At 49.3% G+C, this 25,115-nt stretch overlaps 1 protein-coding gene and 1 long non-coding RNA gene across 11 annotated transcripts in view; one reads left to right on the top strand and one right to left on the bottom strand.

Annotated features, from left to right (window-relative positions):
• The window catches only part of CTIF (cap binding complex dependent translation initiation factor), a 290,169-nt gene that overhangs the window by 167,924 nt on the left and 97,130 nt on the right, over nt 1-25,115 (top strand). The window lies entirely within an intron of this gene.
• Nucleotides 712-15,652, bottom strand: LOC108399889 (uncharacterized). Its single transcript, XR_012121394.1, has 4 exons — nt 12,997-15,652; nt 4,949-5,039; nt 3,189-3,405; nt 712-1,060 (listed from the first exon to the last, which is right to left on the bottom strand). It is a non-coding gene; the product is annotated as an uncharacterized lncRNA (long non-coding RNA).

The following is a 25,115-nucleotide window of genomic DNA, read 5'->3' on the forward strand; positions in this document are numbered from 1 at the left end:
AGAAAACCAACTCTGCTGTGCATCCACCCTCACCTCCCGCTGTTCTCTTGTCTGCCCAGACTTCCCAGTCTTGCATCCTGCCCTGGGAACTGGGGTGTCAGCGGTCCATCTGGCCTTTGTGCATAACCCAGGCAGTCACTTTACATTCCCACTGGAGCCTTCAGAGATTACCCAGAGTTAAGAGAATGAACTAGTACTGAGAGTTCATAGGACACTGGGAGGTCAGTACATGTTGGGGGTAGAGTAAGGAGAGTGGATGGATTATATTTTTGGAAGGCAGGGTTTTCAGCTCGTAAAAGCCAAAAACCATCCCACTTTAGGCAGACATCCTTTTTTTTTTCTAGAAGTCTTTACATTCTAGAAGTCACTTAACATGAGCCACTGCAGGGCTTAGGCTGCTACCCAACATGTGGGTGGCTCCTGGAGTGTGCTGACTTGTTTAGAGCTGGTCTGGGTCTCATGGCTAGATGTGGAACCTCAAAGCCATATGAAACAGGACATCTACCTTCTAGACTGTTGTGTGGTTCAAATGAGATGATGCTCTGATAGCAGGTAAAATGCCAAGGTCTACACAAACATGAGGGCTTATGATATTTGTGCTTGTAGTATACACATGCCTGTGTTTATGTAGTGTGTGTGTGTGTGTTTGTGTGTGTGTGTGTGTGGAACGCTGCCAGTAGTTATTTCCAATGATAGTTTGCTGGAAATGGAGACTGTCCTGGATATTTGTATTGGTTATCTATCCGCATAACAAATTACTGTAAAACTTAGGGCTTACAACAACAAACATTTGTTAAAGCACACAGTTTCCAAGGGTCTGGAACCCAGGAGCGTCTTAACTGGGTGGTTCTGGCTCAGGGGCTCTCTCGAGATTGTGGCTGAGCTTTTGTGGGGATTGTGACCACCTGAAGACTTGATTCAGATGGGCCTGGAAGACCCACTTCCACGCTCACTGGCACGGTGGTCAGCAGGCCTCAGTTCCTCACTGGCTGTTGGCCAGAGCCTTCATTTCCTTGCCATATCAGCCTCTCTGTATGGTGCTCACAACAGAATGAGTGATCTGAGAGAAAGAGAAAGAAGCTGTTAGGTCTTATAACTTAATCTTGAAAGTAACATCCCTTCTGACCCATTCTGTTGGTCACACAGTCTAGCCCTGCGCATTGTGGAAAAGTATGACACAGGGTGTGAATACCAGTGGGCAGAGACCATTGGGGCCCATTTTTATCTGTTTCTAGTTCCTTCCTGTGTCGTTGACTTTTTTAATTTTTTTTCATTTTGAATGATCTAGTAAAATCCACCAGTAGCTTTGAGTGCATTGAGGGTTTGTGTTTCTCTTTTCTGGTTGAACTTCAGATCTTTCCAAGGATGCCTTCCTTATCCTGTCCTCTCCTCTATATTTCCATCCTCCCTGTCCATGGCTTCTCTCCACAGCAGAGCATGAGTAAGAAGGTTTCCTCTCTGCGGGAGGTTTTAAGCCAGAGGGTGGTGGTGTCTGAGCTTTGGAGCATACCTGTCCTCCATGGGGTCCAGCAGGTAGTTCCAGGAAAAGGAACCTCGCCAAGATACACACACCCTCACACTCACACATATACTCATTTTCCCTTAAACTTTATAATCCCAGTGATTATAAAACATTGGGCTTTAATTGGAAGCATGTTAAAATACTAGAATCTGTCAAACACAGACAGGGAAGGCTTCCTTGGGTAGGAGAGAAAAGACTACAAATAATTAACAACACAAATAAAGCTGTCTTACCCAGCAGCCCCGCAGCAGGCCTGGGAGGCAGGTAAGACAGATGTAGGTGTCCCATTAGGAGAGTAGCGTAGGTGAGACTCAGAGAGACCACGTGATTTACTCAAGACCTTGCAGACCTGAGGATGGTCCCAGACATCGGAATATCCAGATTCTTTTCCACAGGGTTCAAGAACTTTGGCCCTGTGCCGAGGGACATGTGCTTCTTTTTCATGCAGTCCAGATTAAGTGGTGACTAGAGTTTCCTGCCTGTCGGGGTGAGCATTGTCCTGCCTGGATAGACCAGATATTGTGGTGGGGAGAGCGGGAATGTCCCTCAGAAGTGGAAATGTTTTGGTGGGTATGATGACAGGTTGTGAGGGGCCACACGGTGGTGATGGCTAAAGAGGCCCTCTTTAATCATTCCCTTCCAGTCATGCAAATGCTCTTCCCCCTCCATTCTGATGGCTTCACTAGAAGTACTTGAGGAGGCTCTGGCTCCAAAGGCAGTCACTGGAATGAAGTGATAATAAACCCCTTTTGCCTACAGCTGTGCTGTCCAATACGGTAGCCACTGTGGTATTTAAGTCAGTTAAAAATTAAGTGAAGTTAAAATTTTAGTTCTTCAGCCACATTTCCAGTGCTCTGTTAGCAACATGTAGCTAATGGTTACCACATTGGATGGTGCAGAAAGTTCTGTTAGAAAGCCCTGCTCTGTGGAAATTCTCCGGGGCCTAGGGAGCCAGGCAGGGTGGCTGGGGGAGGAGAGAAGCCTGGGGTGGAGCAGTCTGAGTCCTGGCAAGGGGAGGAAGGCATGCAGAGAAGAATTAAGAGGCTGCGAAAGAGAAAGAGGTGGTCACTGAGCACTCACACTCACACACACACACACACACACACACACACACACACACACCCGTGGTGATCTTCTTTGAGGTATATCTGGGAATGAGAAACACTGCCCCCTACTGCCAGGGCTCCAAAGACCACAAGGGCCACTCCCTCCAGGGTCCTAGCTCAGAAGCATGGCCTGGAGGAAATCAGAATGCTACCCCTGGGGAGCAGCTTTCAGGCCCATCTGCAGGCCACCAGGCCCGCTGAGGACTGTGCCATGTCCCCCGACCTGAGGGGGACATCGTGGAGTGAGGTGAATGCAGAGCCCTAATTGAGGTCGATCCAGGACACACCCTTAGAAATAGGGAGACTCCCAGGGGATTCTGGAGAGAGGAAGTTTCCTGGTCCCCCACCACTGGCTCCTCGTCGGCACCCCTCCCTATGCCGGAGTGGGACCCATTTGGCCTCTCTTTCCTTTCTTGCACAAACCACGTCTCAAGCAGTCTTTCCCAGGCGCAGCTCAGGGCACCGGGGAAGAGCTTAGTTTGTTTTTGCTAAGCAAGGGGCTGCAGAGATGGATGACGTTTCATCAAACAAAATCTTGAATGAAAACTAAACATACAAACCAGTAAAAGAAGACCTCCTTAGTTTGGATCAGGTTGGGCCTGTAATCCAGCTGAAGATGTAAATGAAGGGACTATGTCCCAGCAAACTTGATTCACAAAAACAGGTGGCAGTGGAGGGTCCAGGCACACTTGGCCACGGTCAGCAAATCCTGAGCTAGATGGTCATGTGCTCCCCAACAACTCCAAAGAGAAGGATATTTCCGTTTCCACTGGACAGCTGAGGATACAAGAGTGCAGCAACCTGAGGTCACCTTTTTGCCTCTGCCCTCACCTGCCTCTTGGGGGAGACCCAGGCCTTCTGGCTGGAGCTCACAGCCCCTGCCCCTCCTCACTGCCAGGAATGAGTATCTCCCCAAGCACAGGTAACAGGAAAGCCAGAAGAGAGGCCCCACGGGGCAACAGGCTGTCTTGCCCCATTCCCCAGTGTGCTCTATGCCTCAGACCCCACACAGCAGTTCTGAGAGACACATGTCTCAGGGCTGGGGTGCAGGCCATCTGATTGGCCTCGCATGCCCACTGGCTCCCTGCCCAGAGGATGAAGGTCCCTGGGATTGCATTTTGACATGGAGCCTTCAAAATGCCTTGGCAAATACCACCATGGAGACCTCAGGATTCAGGGTAGCTGGGAGTAGCTAGGGATAGCAACAGAGTTTGGAAGACCAGGAAAACCAGAAGTCATGTGTGCCCTGCTTCCCTGAAGTTATTAAGGAAGGACTTGAGAAGGCGGGAGGGGAGGGAGGAAGGGAAGGAGACCAGCAGGGCAGTGCACAGACAGGAGGTCCCACCAGGGATGGGGCTGGCCAGCCCAGACCCTGCCCTGCATGGGACCCTCCCTCCCATACCCTCTATGGGCAGTCCCCACTCCAGCGGGGCCTCTTCTCTAAGTCCGAAGCCTAGCGCTAACACAACAGCGTCTTCGGGTTAAGGGGGGTCTCTCGCCCGTGGTGACCCATCCCTGACCAGCCCCTTCTGTGCACATGCCATCTTTTGGACTGCAGAGCAGCAGGCCCAGCAGTGTAACGCTCGCCATCCACACCAGCCACTCCCCAGGGACAGCCTGGGGTCTCAGCCTAGAGTGCAGGCAGAGGAGGGCTCCTAATGTGGTCCTCCATTGGGGGTCCTTTGTTCTTCTCTGCAGAGGATGGTGTAGTCTCCATAGACATTCCATCTACGTATTAATAATATTACAGTTGCAATGTGAGTGAATGTTCTTTGGCAAGGCCCTGGGGCCTGTTGCTGGGCTTTCAGCAGCAGCACAGGCCTCCCCCGGGTTAAAAACTGACGCTCCTTGTGGTGCCTTCCGGGGTGTAGCTGCCCTGGGGGAGGTAGTTTCCTGAGGCTCTTGGGCATCTTCTGAGGACTGACTTCATCAAGTCCAGATTACAGATAAGGGTGAGGGGCAAAGCTGGCAAAAGGAAAGTGGAAGAAGCCCAGGCGGGGTGCAGGCGAGGAGCTGAAGGCCCAGCTTGGTCACCCAGTGACTGCGTCTCAGTCCTCTGCCACTCTGGGAGTGGTGGTCCCCACACGTCAGGTCCCTCAGATCCCACCCAGCCTCAGTGTTTGAAGAGGACTGGCTGGGCTCCTCACCAGCCACTGCTGTCCTGGGGAGAGACTGGGTGCGGGGTCAGATGTGGAGCCCGATGGGGCCTGTGGGAGCCATGCCCAAGCCCCAGGGTGCTTCCTGTGGTTGAGGAGCAAGGGACACAGAGGGCCTGACAGGAGTGTCTGGCAGCAGGGGCGGGAAAGGAACAGACGCTTACCAGCCTCAGCTTCAGTGAAGAGCTTCTAGGTGGGTGCTCAGAAAGCATGGCGGGTGAGATGGCCTGTCCCACCACAGAGCAACTAGGAGAGCTGAGAAGAAGGAGGAACATTCTGTCAGCATCTGCCCAAGGTTTTTTGTTTTGCAAGACCAGCATTGTGAAAGAAACCAGCTTGCCCCTTTCTCCCTCGGGCCATGCCTGTGAGCCTCTGCGCAGCCCAGCGGGCCCACCAGCCCACCTCGGAGTAGTTACTCTTACTCCTCCTCAAAGGACCCTTCCCCCCGGGGAAATCACAACTGCCTCACTTCTCACATCTCTCAGGGCGGGGTCTCAGAGGTAAAGTACAGGTAGAGGCTCCTGCACTGTGGCAGCCACTCTTCCCATCCAAGACTCCTGTGTGCCTTTTAGCAGGGGTCTTAATTCTGATGGAGCTGGATGGCAATTTGGAGTCCAGTAAAAAGGGCATCTGGAGGTGATAGAGCCGGCCATCTCCTCCTGAGGCGGGGTCAGCTCGCAGCAAGGCCACAGGATGTTGGGGTCCTCAGTTCCTCCATCTTGCCCTGTGAGCACTGGCTCTAATCCAGGTGGGGACCTCAGCAGGGGCGAGGCCAGGCTGGACGTGGGGCTTGAGGCCCCACCTTCTCCCTCCAGGGCTGGGAGTCTGGGAGACCTTGGAGCTGCACCTTCTCCTGGCAGCGACTGCCCACCAGAAATAGGTTGGGCTGCCCCACCTCAAGCATTGCTGAGTGTAAAGAGATGGTATCAGATTAGCCATGTTAAAATTATTCAAATCTCCCGATTTATTGGGATGCATTTGCATCCTGTTCATCATCAGGGCAGCATTCTCCGGGAGAGAAAAAAGTTCTTTCAGAGGCCAAAGCCCTTTACGGTGTTGGCCTCATGCACCTCATGATTCCCCAGGGTAGGGGGGAACCATGACCTTCACCAGCCCTTTACAGGGAGGTAAGTGGGACTCAGAGGAGGCGGCTTTGGTCAGGAAGGGAGGGTCTACTGAGCTCTTCTCACAGGCCTAGGTCTGTGCCAGGCATCCAGGTTTACAGTCTAGTTGGAGAGATCTGAAGATATGCTAAACAATTGACTCAGTAAAATGGTTATGTGTGTGTGGTGTGTGTTTTTTACATGTGTGTACATATGTGTATGGCATTCATGCATGTGTGTATGCCATGTTTGTGTGCAGTGAGTGCACATGTGTGGGTGTGGGTGTGTAATAGTACACTGCAGACCATATGCCCTGGGACTTCAGAGAAAGAGAGAAAGAAAAGATTTCTGGAGTTTAGAGTAGCCAAGAAGCCTTCCTGGAGGAGGTAGAACATGATCTGTCTCCTTGTGGGGCCAGGCAGAGGGTGGGGGTGGGGAACACATTTTTGATAAGTGAATTAGCAGAGGCAGAGGTCCCTAGGTGGGACCTGACTGTGGCGGACATTGCTAAGAGGCCAAGGAGGGAAGGCAAGTCAGGGAGGTGTGCCTTCTGTGTTGGTGTCCACGCAGCAAGTCTAGGAGAGGGTATCACTGAGGGGGACAGCAGGTGTCGAGGCACATGGTTGGGTGGCACAAGGCATGCGGAGGGTGGGGAGGATGATGGCAGTGCATATTGGAGAGAAGGAGGAGATGAGACTGGAAGAGGGAAGAGAGGTTGAGAGGTGAAGAGAGTGTACCAGAACAGACTGTGTGTCTACCGGTGTCCAAGGCAGCCTCGGACTTTTGTCTTGCACCCCGGAGCCTGACGCTCATCCTTTTAGGCCAGTGTCGGTAGAGCCTGCTAGCAATTAAGTTCCCCCCATCAAAATAGGTTGTAAAGAACACGTGAAACATCTTCCTCCCCCAGAGCACTTCAGGCTGGTTAGAAGGGTTGATGCTCCCATTCCACTTGCCATACTCCCTGGAAGCTCCGGCCCCCGGATCCGGGGCGAGACAAGACACACCCATGCTGGCTTGTGGAGGGGAGAGCAGGCAGCCTCCGGCGTCGGGCTGGGCTGGTTGTTGCCCCGTGTGTCAGGGGAAGCAGAGGAGTTGGAAAAGGCACACCAGGGTGGCCTGGTGGTTAGGATGGCTTCATTCCCAGGAAAGGTTGCCATAAAGCCTTCCCAGCTTCTCCGGGGCAGCCACTCTTCCTTCCCAGAGTGTTACGAAAACCTGCAATTACCGAGCTGCCCGGGGTAGGAGCGTTCAGACCTCTTTTTCTTTCTTCCAAGATACACTGAGTCAGGACCCAGTCAGTGCAGAAAGTGGATTCCTCTCCCACGTCCTTCCCACATGGCCCTGCAGGGGCTGTGGTTAATGAGCCCAGAGATTACATATTTCACATCTGGGATGAGAAAGGTGAAGGGAGTTGGGTAGATAGATGCCTGGGCCTCCCCAGGCTCTGAAGCCAGCTGTCCTGCTGCTCCCGGCATGTCCTGGGGCCATTCGGCAGATCCCACAAGGTCCCCAAGGTTTGGGGCCCTCTCTGCCTCTAGCTGCACTGAGCAGAAGTCAGTGCCGAGGGTGGAAGCTTGGGAGAGGACTTTGGGCTGGAACGGATGATACACAGCTTAGTGGAAAGCTCCACCCGGCCTGCCACTTCGGGATGGCTCAGAGTTTTGCTCTTTCTTGTTCTTCCAATGATTTTTCTTTTTGGCACATTTATTTCCTGGCCTCTTGTCTTTGCATGTATGAGTTATGTTTAGGTTAGGGGTGTGGGGAGAGAAGGAAAAACATACAGGATGAGTGGCTCCAGATCTGTAATTTTCTCCACAGAAGAAGGGATAAGAGCAATTCTTATGCATTGGGAACTTTCTGGACCTGCACCACCAGGGTCCAGTTGACCCTCCTGGGGACGGTGATATAGGCCCAGCATTGGGCAAGCAAAGTGCAGGAGCCTCCTGTTGTGGCAGGTCAGCCTTTGGGGGCCAGCCTCCTTATGCCTGGGGGAACATGCAGCCCCCTGCCATCCTAATTGCCTGATCATTTAATATTGCACCCAAATTCTGGCATCTGTGAACTCCCAAGAATTGTACCAGCTCAGCTGGCTGCTCCCTGCTGACCCCTGGCTTTGCAAGCTCCCTTCTACCTCCTGCTTATAGCCCAGTCTCCATGACCCACCGTATGACATCATATCACCCAGCAGCCCTTTGCTGTGTGCAGAGAAGCCAGTGATGCGAGCTGGGGCACTCACATAACCAAACTCTTGTCTTTATCACTTTCCCTAAGATGGGATTGTCTACTCCATGGCTTTGCCAGGAACAGGTTCAGGTCAGCCTCGCCCCTCCGAGGCCCATAGAGATCAACTTGTCTTACAGCAAGAGCAGGGTTCCCCAAGGTCAAACAGTTGACCTTGGCAAAGCCAGACTATAACCTGGGTCCCCATCTCCTGCCCTGAAACCTCTTGGCATTTGACAATGCCCTGCCATGCCTATCACCGAGAATCAGGAGTTCTGGAAGTTCAATATGGGAAGAAACAGAAAAACCCATTCTGTTCTAAGCTTCTGCACATGGAATTCTAGGGACTATTTACCCCTTACCCAGAGTGGTGGTGCTTGCTAGAAAGCAACAGTGAACCACCTCAGTACAGACAATTAAAAAAATCCTTCAAAGTGTTTGGAGGGAGCCTCCCTAAACATAAAAAGCAGAGAGAAACAAATGACCTTAAATAATATTAACTGAAAAAAAACAAAGTGGAAAAAGTATGTGTAGTATGCCCACTATTTTCCCAAAAAAGGCAGATACTCATATTTCCTTACATTAAAGATAGCAGATGGATAAAACATAAAACAAATAAAATGATTATTTACAGGACAGAGGGAAAGAGTAGATGCTAAGTGTTGCTGAACACCTTGTTTTGCAAATTTGACTCTGGAACCATGTAAATGCTTTACATACTTGTAAATGAAAATTAAGTGGAAATAAAACCAGACCTTTTTGCCAAGCCTGAGAGAGCAGGCATGCTGCCCGGGCCAAGTATAGGTTTGACTCCTTGAGAAGCTGTCTCCCTGAGCTCCAGTTCCTGGATTCCCCAACCTTCTCAACATCCCAGAGGGGGTGTCTAATAAACTTCTCAAACTCAACATATCCAAGGCCAAGCTTCTGTCACCCGCCAAGCCTGCTCTTCCCCAATCTTCCCAACTCAGGTGACACAGCTCCATCCTTGCTGTTGCTGAAGCCAAATCCCTTGGAGACAACCTTGATTTCTCCCCTCCTCTCACCCAGTCCAGCTCGTCTGCAATTCTTGCCAGTGCCACCCTCAATGCAGATCCAGAATCCACCTACTTCTTCCCACCCCTACCCCTGCCTTCTGGTCCAGGGCCCCATTAGCTCTTAACTGGATTATTCCTATAACCTCATTGGTCTCTCTGATTCTGCCTTTTTAGATGTCATTTCTTTGTTCAGAATCCTCCAGTAGTTCCCATTTCAGACAGAGTATTTGGTGGTCTGCAAGGCCCAGATGACCTGGGTCGCATGACCTCTGACCCCATCATCTATCCTCCCGCCTCATACTCTGTGTTCCAGCTACCCTGGCCTTCTTGGAGGCCTTGAGAACACCAGCAAACTCCTACTTCAGGGCCTTTGCCCTTGTGTCCCTTCTACCTGGATTCCTCCTCTCCCAGGTATTTACATGGCTTCTCCCTCAAGTCTGTGCTCAATTACATCTCCGTGAAAGTACAGCCTGTCCCATGGATGCTTCCACCATACATCAGTTTCCCAGTCCTCCTTCCCAGTTTCATATTCTCCATAGAAATGGTTATCTTCTGACATTCTGTGTGATCCAATTTTCTGTTTATTACCTGTTCCTCCCTTCTAAAAGATAAGCTCCACAAGAGCAGGGCTTTTTGTCAAATTGCTCCCACCCATAGCCCCAGTGCCTGGCATATAGTAGACTTACAATAAGCCTTGAAGAGTGAGTGATGGGCAAGGAGGTAGCCAGCCCTCCTTAAGTGACTCACTTAATCCTCTCAGGGCCTTTCAGCAGCTCAGTTAATGCCAGCTCTCAGGAGCACCTCCTGCAGGTCTTCCTACTACAGCCCAGAAATAAGTCTATCAGACAACCCAAGAGAGACTACCATCAGCAAGCATATTTGAAGCAGAAGGAATTGTCAGTTCTTCCCATCCACTGTGTGTGCTTTGTAAGGAAGATGGGGGCCTGGGTCATTAACCAGCTGGTAGGTGGGTGGTAAGGAACATTAAGCCTCAAGCAAGACCCTAGGGGATGAGTCGTGGTGACCCTTGTCATGTGCACAGCCTTCTTGGGAGGTGAAGTTCAGGTCAAGTCATCACAAATAAGAATCCTTGACGTGTCTTCTGGGTGCCTTCCCTGCGTCATGCCTGGTCATGGGTGGGCCTTGAGTATGTAAATGCTGGGTGCCCCTCCTCGAGTCAACACACAGTGGTGGAGGAGGGCTGCCATTGCCCAGTGTTACCACCCCTTCCCCTCCCCATGTCGTGATGGGGTGGTGGGAAGAGCAATGATGGTCTGGGAGTCAGGACTGCAGTGCACTGAACTCTGTCGCCCTCCCTAAGTCATTGCAGGGGCCAAACAGGCCACCTAACGTTCAAGGCCTTCATTCCTTCACTGGCCCTACAAGGGGAACTGAGTCAGCTGGTCTTTAACTAGGGGGCCAGCTGTCCTGGTTTACCCTGTACTGTCCCATTTTAGCATGGAAAGTCCCTCAGACCCAGATGACCTGGACTATGGGTCGCCCTGTCTTTAAGGTTTCTCCTACCTCCTGGCATCTGACATGGAAATTCCTTGAATGTCACCAGCAAGATAATATTAATTACTCCTTGTACTCCCCAATGACAGTTAAGTAGATATGATTCCTCTTGGCTTAGGAACCTTCAAAACTTGGCAACGGGACTTTCAGGACAGAGTTAGCAGAGGCCAAAATGGGCTATTGAAGGAAACCAGGGTGTCTGGAGGGTCAGGCCTAACCACAGGCTGGGCACCAGGTGAGCGTGCCCACTCACCATGGCCTTGACACTTTCAGGAGGAACAGACTCCGGGAGCTTGATGGGTGGAAGGTCCTTCACTCTGCTTGGCAGCATCCACAGGAGAGGCCACAGGCCACCCCACTCTGCCTCTCCGCACACTTTGGCCCATGGACTAAACTTTCTGTCCCTTGTCAGTCTCCTCATCCTTAAAGAGTCACAGAAGAGTCACAGGAGTGGAGCAAGCCCCCGTACTGGGTGGGTGGCATTCTACAATGGCAGCCTGGTGAAAGCAGGTATCAGAGGCCACAGGGAGCTGAGAGGCCTGGGGGGATACTGCTCTGTGATGAGTTACGGTTTCAAAGTTCACAGACGCCTTTAGTCAGTCCTTCTGTTAAGGAACCGTGGGAGGGAACCCACTGGTATTGGAATATATGCTCCTATCTGCTCCTCACCCTCTGCGTCCTGTCCTCTCCCACACCTCAGATGTCTGCCTGGCCATCTGGGGTGGCCCAGATTGCTTCCTATTGATGTCACAAAGTCCATTAGGCCTACCCATTGTATTTAATACATTCTCAGAGAGCACCGTCCATGTTTGAGGGGCTGCACAACCTTCAGTGCACATTATCAGTTCAGCCACACTTTGAGGTAGGTACCATTATATCCCCATTTTACAGGTGAGGAAGCTGAAATAGAGAAAGGTGACATAACTTGCCCAGGGTTGCCCAGTGAGGCAGAGGCATGGTCTGAATCCAGGCAGGCTAACAGAGGGCCCGGACTCCTCTTTGCCTCTCAGCCCAGCCTCTGGCTGCCTCTCTTGGCTTAGCCAGTGACCCAGTGGCTCCCTGGCCTGGCTGCCCAGCCCTGAAGCCCAACTCCCACCATCCAGCTTCTAGGCTCAGAGAAGGCTTGCTCCAGCCAGAACCAGGAATCCTGCCCTTCTCCACCACCAGCATCCGGAGCCCCCCAAGGCCTGGCCCCAGCCCGACTTCCAGCATGTCTTCCAGCCACCCTACCCTCACTGCCTGTGCACCTGTGTCTCAGTCAGCCAGACCCCTCCCCAGGCTCTGGCCCTGCCTGGGCCTCTCTGCCAGCCTTCCTTCCTCCTCACAGAAGTCAGCCTGTGTGGCAAGACCGGCTCTGGGCTTCCTGGGCTCCACCCCCAGGGGCAGACTGGTTGTTCCTCCATTTCCCTGTGGCTCTTATGGCCGGATGACAAGGAGCAAGAAGGGTTTAAAGCCATTGGTCAGGATGTTATGGCTTCTCAGGTCCTTGCCCTTGGCCTGCCCTGTGTCCCTGGAAAGCAGAGAAGCTCTGGCTTCAGAAGCAATGGGCTCAGCTCCCTGCACCACCCGCTTGGTGGTGAGCTCCTGGGAAGCCCAGGGCAGCCAAAACGAACCATTAAAGGATTACTAACGGGTGGGGGTGGGGGGGTAGAAGTGTTATTATGTGAGAGCTTAATGGAGTGCTAGAAACCATTTTCTCCAGCTCCCTCCAGCCCCTCTGTGAGTTTAGGACAGCATGGGCTCCCCAGCTTCCTGCTTGGTAGCAGTGTGACCTGAGCAAGTTACTTACCCTCTCCATACGTGTTTTGTCAACTGTAAAATGAGAGTATTAATGTCACTGTCTACGCTGTAGAGTTGTGGGGAATGATTGAATGTAAGTTCATTTGTGTCTTAAAACAGTGCCTTGGATGTAGAAAGTACCATTCAAGTGTCATTCCTCATCATAGTTGCTATTAGAAAATGGAACTGGGGCCCAGAGAGGTGTTTTCAGTAACCCAGAGGCACACAGCTGGTAGCCACAGACCTGGAGTGGAGCCTATGGCCAAGTCCTCTGGCCTGTCTTCTCTGATACTTTGCCCCTCCCTCTCCTTTGATACGCATTGCCAGGCAGTGGGTGCACAGGGGGTCTAATGCACCACCAGAAACGAGAATGTGAATCCTGTGTGGGCCTAGCCCTGTCCGATACCTTTGCTAGTACCTGGCCCCACCCGCCCCTCCCCACATCACTTCTCCTGACCAGGGCTGGTAGGTAGAGGCCCACCTTGTTTCCCACCTGAAAAGAATGGGCTCTCTGGGCTGCGCTGAGAGACTGTCCCTCTGCCACTCCCACATCCCCCTCACCTGCTCTCAGGGCCGTGTTCAGCATAGGAAGGAAGCAGGGTGCTGGTGAATACTGCTGGGACCGAGGCGCCCTGAGGCCTGACTCCCCAGTCTCTGAAACACGCTCCTGCCCCCCCGTCTCTGAAACCACTTCCCATAACCCCACAGTAAGAAGCCAAACATCTGTTTGCAGAGCAGCCTGATTCTTCCTGTAGTGAGCCTGGCAGAGGGCAGAGGAACACAGCATGGTCCCTGCTCCCGCTCCAGGAATGGGCTGTGGGCACAGGCTGCAAACACTGATATTTACCACCAACTCCAGGGAAAGATCCTAGGGATGGACAGCATTCACCCTGGGCGGGGTGGCCTGGATGGTTCCCTTAGGGAGTGGGCTTGAGCACGCCGAGACTCAAGAGAAGACATGTTAGGGGAAAGACAGGTTAGGGGACATTACAGTGGGGAGCAGCATGGGTGCCCTGGGGCAGGAGGCAGACAGGTGAGAGCCCAGTGCTCAGGCCTCCGGCAGTTTTCCAAGGCTTTGAGACTCCTCCAGGGGCCAGCAGGAGAGTCCAAACCCTCTGAGCGCCCCACACTAGAGACACAGACCTGAGGCCACATGGAGGAGGCCAAGAACCCTGGGGATGCCAGAGAGATATCTTCTGGGCTCAGGCCTTGTGGGTTCACACAAGGACAAGGACACTGCCCAAAGTCTTGACTTGTCACTACTGCTCTTTCCTGATGAAGTGCTGAGCAGCGGTGGGAGCTCCTATCCAGCCCTTGCTCTGCATCAGGCACTGGGCCAAGTGAAGCTCATTTAACCCTCGGAACCTTAAGCAATACCCCTTTCATCAGTATACTCCCTTTTTACAAATGGGAAACTGAGGCACAGGCCACTAAGGCCCTTGCCCAGGGGCACACAGCTGAGAGGTAACAAGGCCCTGATTTGAACCCAGGCCTGGCTAGCCCTAGAGTCGGGCTCCTACCCTCATGCCAGGGGTGTCTTTCCACCTTTAGAACCTTGCAGTAAGAGGCCCTGCCCCTGCCCGTGGCGTGAGCATTTCCGGGATGACTGATGAGCAGAGGAGCAGGCTGAGTATTGATTCAGCCCCTTGACCATTCATCACTCAGTAGCCCCATGAGCCATATGGGTGGTTTTGACCATTACGCAGTTCAAAATTATTTTTATTCTTAGTCAAATATTTAATTTTTACCCATAATGGACAGTTGGTTAAATGCAGGAAGTTTTAAGGAACACTGGTATTAAAAGGTCAGTTCACAAGGAACAAACAAGCGGTACTAATTCTACACATTGGCCTTGGGTGCTCTGCCCAGATCCGGGAGTCCCATTCACCTGGTCAGAGTCCCCATGTGGCAGCTCCTAGGGCCTGCAGGGCTGCACTGTCCAGGCTGGAGAGAGGTCAGTTCACGCGCCACTTGCCTCTGTTAACGGGGAGCCAAGGCCTCCAAGCTCACGCCCTGCTATTTGGACAGCCATGCTTGCAAACACTTCCAGTAAATTCTTGGGTCTCATCATTTAGAAACAAAGCAAGAAAATTACAAAAACATACCAGTTGATTTTTATTTTAAAAAAAAAAGTTCCACACAATGGCCCACGAAATCAGTTTTTGCTTTGTGTTTATTTTTCTGCCCTATAAAGTCAAACTCCAGCCTACATATTATGTGTGTCTGGTGCCAAAGCCACAGTGTAATGATTTTGAAATTTCTCTGTAGAAAAATCATACTTTTGCTTCCATAACTCAAAATAAATGGAGAAGGTATCACTTGATTCATGGATGTTTTTAAAGGCCATATGAAACCTGAGCCTTATAATTTACTCCCAGTAACATATCGATCTAAAAACCAAATAACTTCTTTATCATATACCATCTAAAAATATGTATAATATGTGTATATATATATATATGTACGTACACACACACACACAAATATATATAAGTATGTACCAAGACAAAGTATTCGTAAAATCCCTAAGTGTATTTGCAAGATGATATATTACCGGGAGAGGAGCTCTCAAGTCTAAAAAGTCGAGTAAGGCTACAACCAGCCCATTGAACTGCCTCAGCTCCCACAGGTATAAAAATACATCCTTTTTCCCATTCATTGAGGAACTAGGTCTCCTGGTGGGTGCCCTGCAGCCCACCCTGAGGAACAGAATCTTGTTTTGAGATGCTCAGCTCTGCAAGTTTATCCAAAAGGACAAACTGGACTTGGTTATGATGGTGCATGGGGTCCACCCAGGCCTGTGTCCCCCTGGGATGTGGGAGTTTGGCCGCCCTTCAGACTGTGCCCAGATGCTTGAGTTCCATTTAGGACTTTCTGTGGGTATCAAGGACACAAATGCACAGTGAGCTCCGTGTTCACCTCCAGTGGGGCCACCCTATGGTGAGGGGTCCCTGCAGTTCTCCCTGCTGCTAGGTGAAGGTGGACCCTCTGCAGTCAGAATTATTGTATTTTATTCGGTTTGCCTAGAGCACAAGAAATTGACTTTAAAAAATTGCCACCAAGCCTTTGTGAAGTCTAGTGTTACTTGTGGAATGCATTCTTCATTTCTCCCCTTCTAACCAAATCCAGGTCATTTTTTAAAACTTGAATTGGATAGAACTTCCGGCTCACAGAAAAGTTGCAAGAATACTACTAAGAATTTCCCTATATTCTTTACGCAGATTCCTCAAATATTAACATTTGCTTTATTTTTCTCTCATATACATTTTTTTCTGACCTGTTGGAGAGTTAAGTTCCCAAAATGATGCCTTTTTTACACAGTATATTTCTTTAGAAAGACTTTTAATTTCATTGCCACAGTACAACGATCAAAATCAAGAAACTAACATAGATACAGTACTGTTAACCTTCTCTCCATCTTTATTCATAATTTCTCCAGCGATCTAGATCACGAGTTACATACAATTGTCATGTCTCTCTAGTTTCTTTTAATCTGGGAACAGCTCCCAAGTCTGTATTTCACAATATTGCCTTTTTTGAGAATGACTAGTTATTTTTATTGAAGGTCCCTCTGTTTGGGGTTCTCTGATATTTAGTCTTGATTAAACTCCGGTTGTATACATGTCACTGATGTTGTACCCTTCCCAGTGCCTCATATCAAAAGCCTCCTACTGTCCTTTGTCCTCTGACCAGTGATGTTAGCTTTGCAAGTCTCTCCACTGTAAAGTTATGAGTTTTTCCTTTGTAATTAAGAACTAGCTTGTGGGGAGATACTCTGAGACTTTGCCAATATTCTGTTTTTTCTCAAACTCTATTGATAATTCTTGCTTGAAACAATAATTGTGGTGGTTGCCAAATGATTTCCTAATTCCATCATTCCTTCTGATTTTGCTAGGTGTCCTTGTACTGTGAGGGAGAGTCTCTGGTTGATTTTAAACTCACTACTGTAAGCGTCAGGACCCCGACATCTGGGAGCTAGGGAGAGTAAGTCCTCATCGGCTGTCTGTATGTCCCTGAAAGTATACCCTGAATTCTGACAGATGGGTATTTAATGTGAAGGCTGTCAGCACCCCTGCTACAGGTCCCCTGGTGCCTAGGAAGATTCTAGCCCAAGAACCCATCTGCTGGGCAGCCGTGTCCAAGACAGCTGAATGGGGGTTGGAGACCGTGATGTGCATGAAGCTATTGAATGGCTCTTGCTCCACTGTAATGTCTGGCCATGGACTTGTCAGTTCCACCAGCCTTGGCTGAAAAATGGGGCCCAAGGGAAGCCCTACCCCAGCTAATTCCATTTCATATTTCCTCTCTTTCCCAGGATGGAAAAACAGCCCTTGAGGGACAGAGCAAACCTGTCAGTAATGAAGTTGTAAGGAGGATGCTGCTGGGAGGGTGGCTGGGATGTGATGGCTGGTAGAGCGAAGCAGGTGGGCAGGCAGCCTGCAGCGTTTCCCCAGAGAGCCTGGAAGCTCAGTGGTGCTCCGTTGCCCACAAAGCCAAACCAGATCAGCTCACGGCCTGCTGGAACTCCTGTGCCTCTCATAATGGAGCCATCTTTCCTTCAACCTTCCCAGAGCCCCCAGCAAGCTGGGAAAGCCTGGGGTACCCTCTCGGGGCTGGCCGAGGCAGAAGGGTGAGCGGGCAAAGTTTATCACTGAGCCCTGTGGTCATCCCTTTCAGCTCCACCCCTCACCTATTTTCCAGTCACGAGGCCCATTTGATTGATCAGAGAACCACAGGGCAAAGAGGTTAGGTAGCTTGTCCAAGACCACCCAGCTAGATGTGGGCAAAACCAGGGCACAGACCCAGGTGTGTCCAGTTTCCAAGTTATCACTGTGTCATGCAGCCTACTCCTGGGAGGACAGCGGAGACCCATGAGGACTTCCTGGAGGAGGTGCTGATTGCAGAATGGGCAGGTTAGGGATAGGAGGTTTCTGTAGCCAACTGTTGGTCAGTGATTGGACCCTCCAGTGACAGGAGCTCACTACAGTGCCATGCAGCCCCCTCTATTGTGGGCAGCTCTCCCTGGGAAGGGAGGCCCTGATGAGGTGAGGTCTGGCTGTGTTTCTGACCTTCCTTCCCATAGTTCTCATAGTTCAGAGGGGCTCCATATTTGATCACTCTGGGGATTTAAAAACTCTTACAGGACTTTCTCTCCATCCCCCTTCCTCATTGTCTTACCTATGCCAGGGCTACTCTACCACATGGAGATGGTGAGATTAAAATGGGCAATGAAAAGGGCTAGTTTGAGAGTGTACCTCTGAAGTCAGCATGTGGAGTGAGCAAAATAATGTGGGGCCAGCTGTGGTGGACACTGATGACCAGGCTTAGGCTTGGAGCAAAGGAAGTCATTGGAGGTGGCCCCAAGCCTGTGGGGAGCCCTTGGGCAGTGTTTCCTTGGGATGATGGTGGTGAGTATTCAGTGCTAAATACTATGGTAAGAAACTGTCCAAAAAGTAGCCCTTAAAGGCCAGAATTAGAGCAGAAGCCAGAGTTTGGACACTTGTAACAGCCTGTTTTCCCCCTACCTCAGCTCTCAGTTCTCTGGGTGTGCTAACAGTCATCACTTCCTCCAAATAGCTAATGGATTCATGCTATACTGCCTGGGAAACCCACAGTCTAATATTACTACAAGCAAGCAATGAACACATCAACTCCTTTAGAACACACAGGAACCCTATGAGATGGGTACTCTATTTGACACCATTTTACAGATGAAGAAGCTAAGGCCCAGGAGGTTAAGGAACTTGCCCAAGAACGCCCAGTTATTGAACTCTGGGGGTCCTGCTCCTAAGTCCATACTTTGAACTGTGACGGTATATTGCATCTTGGAAAATACCCTGGGAGTTTGGATCGAGTGCCTTTTGTATTCCAAGCAGTGAGGGGCTGTGGAAGAAGGAGTGCAGGGGAGCAAGGTCACACCCCTAACCAGGCTTCCTGAGTTCTCTAGGGAAAGAGGGTGGCAGCTGGCAGAATCTTAAGACTCCAGGAAGGTGGCATAGGCAGATTTTGTTTCCTGGTGTTGATTCACCATGACCAGGTCAATTTAGCCACAGGTAGTAAGAGCCAGAAAATCATGCATCCCAGCTGAGACTTAACCTGCATCCAGCCTGTGAATGAGCACCCAGAGTGGGTATGTAGCTTGGGGGATTCCTGGAATTGCCAGCAGGCTGCACTGAGGGTGCACAGGCCGAACCACGCAGAGTACAGGGCTTGACTGGGCCGGGCAGAAGGGCGAGGGCCTTCCCCTGGAAACAGTCTGCCAGAGCAGCTGCGTGCTCTTCCCATGACATCACACTGCCTCAGAACGCATAAGGCCAAGGATTCTTGGAATGCCTGGTTTACCCTGGAGCAAAAATAATACCTCACATTTATAATGTGCCTTTGTTCCCCAAAGGCTCTGCCAGGCTTGACTGTATTGTAACTTCAGCCCAGCCCTATGACCCAGGCAGGAATGCAGAGAAGGTGGGAACCCACTTTAAGGGAACACCTTGAGTGGGGATTTGGTATGCCTGTTCTGCAGCTGGAAATACTGAGACATGGGAAGTCGAGTGCCTTACCAAAGCCACCCAGAAAATTGGCACTGGCCAGCACTGGCTGAGAGCCCTGGATTGCTGGTGGGGTTGAGAAGAGCCCCTCAGAAATGCTTCGGCAGTGGAGTCAGACTCAGAGCCCCATTTAATACCCCAAAAGGCCATTTCCCAGTGGCCTTCTGGGCTGGCCCAAGGTAGATGAAAGTGGCAAGAGCCTTCCTGCCCCCAGGGTACAATAGTAAAGCCAGAGCACTACTACAAAAACCCAACTCCCCCCAGCTCTGCCCCATAGGCCCCAGCCACAGGAACGAGCAGGCTGTGGTAGGGATAGGTTTGTTCCCAGCACAGATGGAAACCCTAGGGCCACATGTGGCTTCTGTGGTTTTCCCCAGACGCAGTGGAGCCAAGGCTGGAAGGCCGATTTCCAAACCTCGACTCAGAGCTCTGGTCTAGAGCCCTCCCAGGCCTTCCCCTCCCACAGGCCTCAGCTTCCCTCTTCCCAGTGGCCTCCAGCTCAGCCTCTGGCCTTTGCTTCTGTGTATCTGGCCCTGCTTCTGCATCACACGTATTGCCAGCCCCTGGCCCCTCCCCACAAAGCCTTTAGCCAAGGCCTGGGCTCCTCTGGATTCAGATCTCGGTGGCTTAGCAGAGGCATGCAGGCTACCCCAGGCCCTCAGGATCCTGGAACAGGCTTCAGAACCCTGAGTTAGGAGAGTGTGGTGGTGAGAACACACAGTCTAAGGTCCAGCTACCTAAGTGCTAAGTTCAAACCCAAGTTCTGGTTCTTGCAAGCAATGTGGCCTCAGGTGGTACCCATTCTGTAGCTCACTGACCTCTCTGTATACCGGCATTAACGATAGTCCTTCCTCTTAGGGGTCAGTGAAAGCCTTTTCTGGCACATGGTCAGTGCTTCATACATGTGAGCATGTGTTTATTATTAGTACTCTGCATCCTTGTGACCTCAGTTCCAGTCTTATTCCTCAGGGCAACTCTTTGGCAGAGCTGGCTTCCTGGATGCACAACCCGTGTAGTCACACCAGAACATGCTCAGGGATGCATCTGGGTTAATGTTCTGCTCGGGCTGTCTTGAAATTCTTAATAGCTTTTGAACAAGAGTCTCACATTTTCGTTTTGCATTGGGTCACACAAATTAGTGGCCGGACTGGCCTCCAGAACTAGACAGACCCCTGGGCTCTTCTATGTTTCCCTTCCTTCATGACTCTTGTCCTTAGTTGTAGCAGATACCTGTTTCTGTTTAATGGGCTAGTGTCTATCTCTACGATATGACAGCACAGCCCTGTGTTAGAGTCATCGCAGTGTCCCCAGGGCCTGGCACATTGTGGGGCTCACATGAGACGTGAATGAGTGCTCAGACCCCAAGGGAGGTTTAGAGAAAGTTCTACCCCATCCAAAAGAAGTGGATGCTTGTAAGGGCCCACAGGGGAGCACACAGGGCCATCCAGTGGCAGACTAGGCAAGTCAGATTATAATCACATTAGGAGTCTAGAGAAAGGGAGGTAAATACTCCTGAGGGCTCCTAGGCAGATCTGGGCCTGGAGGTCCAGATGGGATTAGGAGAGGTGCTGAGAGACTCCTTAGGAACAGCTGATCAGCTTTTATCTCCTCCCACCCCACTCCCAGCTTCCCTGGGAATGTACCAGGAGCTACGTGGCCTTCAGTAAACCCACTGACACATCTGATTAACCCCCAGGCAGAGCAGAATCTCAGAACACGATTAATTAACAAAGCAATAAATGAACCAGCCTTTCCCTCATCATTTGTCCAGTCATTCTGTAGTTGGTGAAAAGTCTTTTCCAGACCTTCAGGGGGCAGAGGTCAGACCCTCTCATTTCCATTCCAGAGCATCCCTTTGGTCATGTGAACATCTGGTTTCCAAAACTTTCAATCCATGCACTAAATACCAAACCTCATGGGTGGACTTTTGCCTTGGCTGCCAGAGACCTCAATCTTGAATTATTTCCTACCCAACTCTGAGTGAAAGGAGAGTCCACAGTCATTTGAGTGGGGGAGTCTGCAGCTTGCCTGGCCCTCCAGAGCAGCAGGAGTATTCCTGAAGGACATGGGCACTCTCCTTGGGGGATTGTCAGGAGACCCTGGTTGGGTCAGTGGGCCTGGCACTCAGAAAGCCAGCTGGATAGCAAACCGAATTCAAAAATACATCAAAAAGATCATCCATCATGATCAAGTAAGATTTATTCCAGGGATGCAAGGATGGTACAATATTTGGAAATCCATCAACATCGTATACCACAACAACAAAAAGGACAAAAATTACATGATCATCTCCATAGATGCTGAAAAAAAAATTCAACAAAATTCAACATCCATTTATGATAAAAACTCTCAACAAAATGGTATAGAGGAAAAGTACCTCAACATAATAAAGGCCATATATGGCAAACACACAGCCAACATTATACTTAACAGCAAAAAGCTGAAAGCTTTTCCTTTAAGATCAGGAACAAGACAAGGATGCCCACTTTCCCCACTTTTATTCAACATAGTACTAGAGGTCCTCGCCATGGCAATCAGACAACACAAAGAAATAAAAGGCATCCAGATTGGTAAGAAAGAATTTAAACTGTAACTATTTGCAGATGACATAATATTGTACAGAAAAAAACCCTAAAGAATCCACCCCAAAACTACTAGAACTAAGAACTGAGTTCAGCAAAGTTGCAGGATACAAAACCAATACACAGAAATATGTTGCATTCTTATATACTAATGATTAACTAGCAGAAAGAGAAATCAGGAAAACAATTCCATTCACAATTACATCCAAAAGAATAAAATACCTAGGAATAAACCTATCCAAGGAGGTGAAAAAACCTATATCCTGAAAATTACATGACACTCATGAGAGAAATTAAAGAAACACCAATAAATGGAAATACATCCTGTGCTCATGGAAAGGAAGAATTACTATTGTCAAAATGACCATCCTGCCTAAAGCAGTCTACAGATTCAATGCAATTCCTATCAAAATACCAATGGCATTCTTCAATAAACTAGAACAAATAGTTCTAAAATTCATATGGAACCACAAAAACCCTAAATAGCCAAAGCAATCCTGAGAAGGAAGAATAAAGCTGGGGGGGATTGCACTCCCCAACTTCAAGCTCTACTACAAAGCCATAGTAATCAAGACAATTTGATACTGGCACAAGAACAGACCCATAGATCAATGAAACAGAATAGAGAGCCCAGCTATAAACCCAAGTGTATATGGCCAGTTCATATATGATAAAGGAGCCATGGATATACAGTGGGGAAATGACAGCCTCTTCAACAACTGGTGTTGGCAAAACTGGATAGCTACATGTAAGAGAATGAAACTGGACTACTGTCTAACTCCATACACAAAAGTAAACTCGAAATGGATCAAAGGCCTGAATGTAAGTCATGAAACCATTAAACTCTTAGAAGAAAACATAGGCAAAAATCTCCTGAATATAAACATGAGCAACTTTTTCCTAAATACATCCTCTCAGACAAGAGAAACAAAACCAGAAATGAACAAATGGGGCTATATCAAACTAAAAGCTTCTGTACAGCAAAGGACACCATCAGTAGAACAAAAAGACAAAAAGACATCCTACAGTATGGGAGAATATATTCAAAAATGACAGATCCAACAAGGGTTAACATCCAAAATATAATAAAGAAGTCACATACCTCAACACCCAAAAAGCAAATAACTCAATTTACAAATGGGCAGATGATATGAACAGACACTTTTCCAAAGAAATTCAGATGGCCAACAGGTACATAAAAAGATGCTCCACCTCACTAATCATCAGAGAAATGCAAATTAAAACCACAATGAGATATCACCTCACACCAGTTAGGATGGCCAATATCCAAAAGACAAGAAACAACAAATGCTGGTGAAGATGCAGAGAAAGGGGAACCCTCCTACACTGCTGGTAGGAATGTAAATTAGTTCAACCACTGTGGAATGCAGTATGGAGGTTCCTCAAAAAACTAAAACTAGAAATACCATTTGACCCAGTAATTCTACTCCTAGGAATTTACCCAAAGAAAACAAGATCCCAGATTTAAAAAAACATATGAACCCCTATGTTTATCATAGCACTATATACAATAGCCAAGATATGGAAGCAACCTAAGTGTCCATCAGTAGATGAATGGATAAAGAAGAGGTGGTACATATACACAATGGAATACTATTCAGCCATAAGAAGAAAACAAATCCTACCATTTGCAACAACATGGATGGAGCTAGAGGGTATTATGTTTAGTGAAATAAGCCAGGAGGAGAAAGACAAGTACCAAATGATTTCCCTTATCTGTGAAGTATAACAACAAAGAAAAACTGAAGGAACAAAACAGCAGCAGACTCAGAGACTCCAAGAAGGGACTAGCAGTTACCAAAGGGGAAGGATGGGGGAGGGCAGGTGGGGAGGGAGGGAGAAGGGGATTGATGGGCATTATGATTGGCATGGTGTGTGTGGGGTCACGGGGAAGACAGCGTGGCACAAAGAAGACAAGTAGTGACTCTGTGTCATCTTCCTATGGTGATGGACAGTGACTGCAGTGTGGTGTGGAGGGGACTTGGTAATATGGGGGAATGTAGTAACCACATGTTTTTCATGTGAAACGTGAAACCTTCATAAGAGTGTTTATCAATGATAGCTTAATAAAAAAAAAATTTTAATGAAAAAGCAAAAAAAAAAAAAGAAAGCCAGCTGGCACAGTGCTGCTGTTAATGCCACGGTGCCAATACTGGCCCTGGCAACTACAAGGTCATTCGGTTATCTGAGCTTTGTAGTGATACCCCTGTTCTCCAGGGAACACTAAGACCTCAGATAAATAATTGCTAAATCCAATCAGATAGCATTTCAGGCAGCTCCTTAGAGCAGAAACACACAACTGAGTTCTAGCACAGGCCTTGCCATTAATTAGCCCAGCCATCCAAGGGGAACAAAACAACATCTGTGAACCTGGGTGTTCTCATCTGTAAAACTGTCGTGCTGTCACTTGTGTGTCCTCACTCCTGAGCTGGGAGCTGACACAGCCAGGAACAGAGACACAGGTAGGTGAAGTCAGCCTGAGCGAGTCGTGCAACTATAATGGTGGAGCCGGGCTCTGAGCTGGCTGCAGCCTCACAGACAGACCTGACGAGGAGTGTCCTGCAGAACACACTCAGCGGGTAATTCAGCCCCAAGTGCATAGTAGGTGCCCAGTCAATACAGACCACTATGATCCTTGTCCCTTTATTAAGCCAGTGTCATGTTCCACTTGAATGGTACCCTAGAGATGGAAATCAGTCTCCCCTGTGCTTTTGCAGCTCCCCAGTCCTTCTGCAAATTGGGACTGGTGTGTGTGGTAGACAGCCTTTGTTCCCACGCCCCCATGCTGATGCTCAGTCCCCTCAGAGCTGCGAAGAAGCCCCATGCCTGCACATTGATGGCTCACCCCATCTCTTGCGTTGTCCTGGCAGCTGGGCCAGGGAAGGTGGGACCCCATGCAGGGTGTGTGTAGGTGGGCAGGAATGGAGGCGCCTAAACTGGTCAGAAGCAGTCATCACTTTTCCTGAAGGCAAGAAATATGAGCCTATGCATAGTTTTAAAACCACTTGCCCAAGGAATTTTGCTTTCAGAAATTTTTAGCAGACCTACAAATTATGTGGTAAAGTGTCCGACATTGAGAGAACCATAATAAGTCAGTGGCCCTTGGAATATCTAGTTGGGAATGGTTATGAAATAAAAAGTGAACAGAGAGATGTTTGTCTGCATTTGGACTGCTGTTAAAATCATTTTTTAAAACAAAATCTGAAGTTATTCTCCCTACACCCATCTCCCAAAATGCAGCTGTGGTGTTCCGAGAACTTTTTTTTTTTTAAATAAAAGAGAGCAGTCTTAGAGTGAAACAAGACATCTGATTTCAGAACCCAAAGAAGAAAGAATAAACTAAATGAGTGATGGAAAAAGCATACCAACAATTTCCATTCTCAAAAAAAAGCATTATTTCCTTAGCAGCAGGTGTTGCCAGTAGCACAAATGGAATATTAATCTTATCTTCTAAGCTTTTCCTCCCCCCACTCGACCACCGCACCAGAGAAAACTTCCCCAGAGAGATAAGAGGATAATAAGCAGGCTGGGG

Source organism: Manis javanica, chromosome 9, assembly GCF_040802235.1.
Source record: "Manis javanica isolate MJ-LG chromosome 9, MJ_LKY, whole genome shotgun sequence".
In the NCBI taxonomy this organism is placed as follows: domain Eukaryota; kingdom Metazoa; phylum Chordata; class Mammalia; order Pholidota; family Manidae; genus Manis; species Manis javanica.